This window comes from Lissotriton helveticus, chromosome 9 (genome assembly GCF_964261635.1).
Source record: "Lissotriton helveticus chromosome 9, aLisHel1.1, whole genome shotgun sequence".
NCBI lineage: Eukaryota > Metazoa > Chordata > Amphibia > Caudata > Salamandridae > Lissotriton > Lissotriton helveticus.
In genome coordinates, this window is record NC_136070.1 from 1,274,616,933 (window position 1) to 1,274,622,304 (window position 5,372).

General features: G+C 47.2%; 1 protein-coding gene across 1 annotated transcript in view; it reads left to right on the forward strand.

Moving 5' to 3' along the window:
* Nucleotides 1-5,056: 5,056 nt before the first annotated feature.
* The window catches only part of CAMK1 (calcium/calmodulin dependent protein kinase I), a 411,042-nt gene continuing 410,726 nt past the window's right edge, over nt 5,057-5,372 (forward strand). The window contains exon 1 of the mRNA XM_078661850.1: nt 5,057-5,200. The gene's annotated coding sequence lies outside the window, so the exon portion shown is untranslated. The remainder of the gene's footprint in view (nt 5,201-5,372) is intronic.

Consider the following 5,372-nt stretch of genomic DNA (forward strand, 5'->3'; position numbering starts at 1 on the left):
CAAGTTCTACATGACCTAACGGTCCTTTTTTTTTTTAATACTCACGCCAAAAAGGTTCTCAGTCAGGAGTGACATCATGTGGAGGATCAAAATCAGGAATAGCAGAAATATACCGGGCTGCGAAGACAGAGAATCTCCAGAATCCTTGTGCACAAAGTAGCAGAGTCCCATCCTCTCCTCCTCAGTAGATTTCAGTCACCTGACAAGATCACTCCTTCAGAAAGTCACTTCTCTGATGAAGCCCAACGTGGGCGCCATTTGAAGAAACTGAAATCTTCATTCTCAGGGAATACTTACTAATAAGAAAAGAACTTGGCACAGAAGCTGAAAATATGAAAAGACATATTTATTAAATTTAATAAGTGAGACCACGTCACACAGAAGCCGTAGCAACTGAATGAGGTAGTCTGAAGAGTACAGAAAACAGAGGCCTTTTATATGCTTAGGGTTACAAAACTCAGCATAAAAGTAAGGGGCAGTCCTAGCTTTTGCAAGCATGCAAAATACCTAACATGGACATGCAAGGTCTGCCAAACATTAGCCAATAGGACAAACACCCACTATTTACAATTGTCCAATCATAGGTATTATTACGCAAGGTATCGCATGACGACAACCCCATTTTACAGTTGTCCGGCCCATAATCAATCATTGAACAAACCCAACATTCTTCTTTAGACAAGCCATACAAACCCATAATAAAAAGGACCACAACCCATATCATAAACAGACCATAAAAGAAGGAACAGAAAACAGATAAGAAGCAGGATAAGGGGTGTGTGTGTGCATACCAAACTCTACAATGTCCTGTGCTCTGATCCTTAATCTTGATCAGCTAAAGGGCAGGAACTGGTTTAACAAGGTCAGCTTCAGGAAACAGGGTCAGTTCACTCAGGTCAAACAGGAGTCAGCACGAACTCAAGCTACGGTGTACATGTCCTTAAAAGACTAGTTCAGCCACAATCATCGGCCCATGTGAGGGCAACCACAAAATGGCTGCCATACACAAAATGGAACCCACGGGTTCAGAATTCACAGAACCTCAACCCCCATGGTTAACTACCTACTGAGCATGCTCCCACTAATACTCACGGAAGACTTTCACAAAAAGCTAAACATCATGACAAATAAGTTCCTCTGGAGAGGTAAGAAAGCCATGATAAGCCCCCAGAAACTAATGCTGCGCAGAGACCTAGGGGGGCTCAACGTCACAAACTTTAAGACCTTCTAGACAAGGCATATACTGGCTCACGCCTGAACAGGGATATACGCCGGCTTGGCTGGAGCTATAGAGAGCACTGCTGGGTGGCCTTGACCCAGCGGCTCTCCTCACCGCCAACAAAGACCCAGAGGCGAGCAACATAATTCTCAAGAACACCAAAAACGCCCTCCTATATGTAGACAAAAGAACGGATAGGAGCATTAGGAACACAAAATGGGAATCCATCTGGTTCAACACCAAAATAAAATACAAAGACAGCATACTTACCTTAGCCTCATGGTCTCAGCGGGGAATCTCGACCCCATCCCAGCTAGAGGAACACGATTCCCCGACCACTTTTGCTGGCCTACAACGCATGTACGACCTTCCCGACATAGAACTATATAACTTTCTTAAAACAAAGGCAGCAATCACTAAAGCAGGCCTGAGCAAAGAGGGCCCAACAATCCATCAATACATGGCCAACCTCAACAAAATTGGGCACCAAACGTCACACCTATATAAACTCCTAAGCGCAAAGACAACAAGATTAAATAGGAAGACCATAGAGTACTGGGAAACGCTGCACGCCGGTCACTTTAGCGACAGGGAAATGGCACACCTCTGGTCATCAGCAAGCAGGAACAAAGTCACCGCTACACTAGCACAAACCGAATTCTGGCTTCTACATAGAGCGTACTGGACCCCGGCGCCTAGCGGCTGTCGGGCTCAGAAACAACGATATATGCTGGAAGTGCCAGAAACAGAGAGGAGACTTAGCACACATTATTATCCATTGCCCTAAAGTAAAGACATTTTGGGGGAAAGTAAGAGCTTTCATCTATAACGTAACGGGGTACACACCACATCTAGACATCCTCAGCATAGCCACCGCTTTCATGGCCCCGGAGATACACTCTACTAACGACAGGAGCCTCATTGACCTACTCCTCACGGCGGCAAGTAAGACAATCCTTTCTAACTGGAAGGACACAGGGAAAGCCACCTTCAAAGTCTGGTTCAACTGGGTCACCTTCCTAAGGGAGAGCAGACAACATAACACAAAAACGCACCCTCTTAGACGGCCCAGACAACGAGATGTGGCATTCCCTGGACAAATATCTGGACTCACAAAAACCACCATGAACACACCACACAGCCATCCCCAACCCTCCGACCCCACCTCCACTCCCCCCCCCCCTGGTGCCGCCAGTATCTACGCTCTGAAGTCAAAGCCACCAACCACTAACCAAACTTGTGTCCGTTTTCACTCTTCCTCTCTCCTTCACCTCCCTTCACTCCTACTTACCTCTATACTCAAGACCTTCTCGGAATGCAGAAAAGTTCCTTCTTGAGCCCCCCTCCTTCAAAAGAGAAAAACTGTTGGCACAATCGTTCTCAGGGAATGCAGTGAGAACCTGGAACTCGCCTCCTCCTTCGCTCCGTGCCACCACCTCCATCCAGATCTTCAAAGCGGACCTCAAATCTCTTCTATTCCAAAGACACTTTCAGAACTAATTCCCTCCTCCTCAGACCCTGCCAGGAAGTTCTTTAGTCATTGTAAATTTGTCACATATGTTTATATTTTTGCTGTACATCCTGTGCTTGCTGTGTTTGAAATTGTGTTCCTTTTGCCTGCGTTGTTTGGATTCTATGGCCTGCTACTGTTCGCCAGGAAGTTCTTTAGTCATTGTAAAATGTGTCATATTTATTCTTACTTTTGCTTGTACACTGTGTTCAGGCCATTTTTGTTTCTTCTATTCCTGCAACAGTTCTCTCATGTAACGTAACTGGTTCTATTGTACAGTGACACCTTCGGGTAAAGTCCGCGCTTTATAAAAATGCATTAAATAAATAAATAAATATACACTGTCTCTTCTGGCTTACGAAGGCAACGCGCAGGGAGGCTAAAATGCTGCCAAGGATATAAGTCGATCATGCATAAGCATCGCTCAAGCGTCACAGCATAGCCAGTATTTATCAACAGTTATGTCCGACGCTACAACAAGTCCAGCATTGCCTTCGTTTTTGCTTTACTCTGTACTGTGATTGTAAAAAATTTCTTTCTAATAAAAAAATGTGAAATAAGAAAACAAACAAAAACAAATAGGCAGTGTTTCTAGTTTCACTCTCTATAAGGTGTGCATTGCAACGCAGTGAGAATCTGGAACTCCCTTCCGCCTCAGCTCCGGACCACCGCCTCCTCCCAGGCCTTCAAAACTAACCTCAAAGTTCTCCTCCTCCAGAGACACCTCCAAAAGTAATTCACGTCCTCTTGTTATTTGGAGGAAGACTTCCCACTACTGATATTTTCCATGCCCATGGAAGTGCCTTCCCAGGGTATTCCTGGGGTTGGAGGGTCTGCCTCTTTGGAGTATTGTCCATGTACTTGTGTTTGGTGCCCTTGTATAACATGCACACGCCACTTTGCCCTTGTAACACACGGTTTGCTACCTCTCACATGTTTTTATCTTTGATACTGGCACAAATGCCACCTTTGCCTACGTAACGCTTGTTCTTGTGCCTGAGTATCTAGCACCTTTTGCAGTATTACACCTCAAATGATACTTTGTTTTCTCTTATAACTGCACACTTGTCACTTTTTCCTCCTGTGCACTTTTTACTACCTCATGTATTTTTGGCTGCTCACAATTTTTACTACCTCATGTATTTTGTTTGCTCACAATTGTCACTATTACCTTTACTACCTCATGTATTTTGTTTGCTCACAAATGTCACTATTACCTTATGTAACGGAATGTATGCTTTTGTAATCTGCTCTTTTGTAATGTTTCTCATTATGTTTCATTTCTGTTCCTTTTGTGAAGCGCTCTGACACCTTCGGGTAAAGTCCGCGCTATATAAAAATGCATAAATAAATAAATAAATAAATTGCAGCACTCTTCCTGCAGAGGGCGCCATGCCCTTACTATTTGAGTAAAGAAGATGCAGGGTTATGAATGTAAGTTAAAGGGGTGAGGCTGGGGGCGGGGCTAGTGACAGCACATCTGTGAACTGGTTGAGAGGCGAGAGCTTCATCTCGGCTGCTGTCTCTTTAGTCAGTAATTGCCACCTTACTCTGTGCAGGTCTCATTACCTGATGTCTGTCTTGCAGACATCTGTCTCTCTGGCCACTTTCTGGTGGCTGTCTAGTTGCTTCCTTGATTCCCCGATGTACAGTATGCATGTATGGCATTTCTATAGCGCCAACCCTAGCCCAAAAAAGCAGTGGAGCGCTGTATGATGTCTGTCTGATTGCTTGCCATCCCTCCGATTCCCTGATGTTTGACATTTGTTTATTGTGCCTCTGAGCGCTTTGTCAATTTTGTGTCAGATGTCTGTCGTGTTTTCTTCTGCACGTCTGACCCCCCTGTGTGTCTGTTTCATTGCCGTTGTCTGTCTGTCCCCAGAGTGGCTGCGAGAGTCTCTTGTGTCTGTCTGGGGGGCGCCTTGTGATGTGCCAGCTGGTATCTGATTCTGGCGCCAGAAATAACCCTCTGTCTGTCTGTCTGTCCCAGAGGAGGGCGATGCCCTCAGAGTTCAGAGCCAGACCCGTGCCAGCATCACGGGCACATTTCTCTGTCTCCCCCCGCGTCATGTCCCTTCTTCCCCGACATCTGGGCGCCTAGAAGCCGCCGCTCCATGAACGGGGCGCTATGTTCCGTCTCCTGGATGTCTGTCCGCAGCATCCCTCGGTCACACCTGCCTCTCCGGCCCAGGACATGTGCTTGTGAATGAACCGCGCCCGCCCCTCCCCCAGGGAAGGTGTAAATTTAGTTCCATCGCAGGCCCAGCCCCCCGGCCTCTGATTGGCTGGCCCAGGCCCCGGTCCCTCCCTGAGGTAGAAAGTCCGGCGATCTGGAGGCTGCGGGGCTCAGGGAGGGGGGGTCACCGCTGGATGCACTGGGGAGGGCTCACCTGCACATCTGGGAGGACCCTCGAGGGAAGAGGCGCACATCTGGGAGGGAGCCAGGCCGGAGGCGTAGCAGCGCGATACAGGTGAGGCTGGATGCACCCCCAGATGTTTATTCGATCTATTGATGTATTTATCCATTTGTGCATAGCGCCGACTTGACCCCAAGGTATCAGAGCGCTTCTGGGCGCTTGCACATCTGCAACTGTGTGAGGTCTTGAACGCCTCATCCCTCCCCCCCCCCCCGCGTCTGGTTGA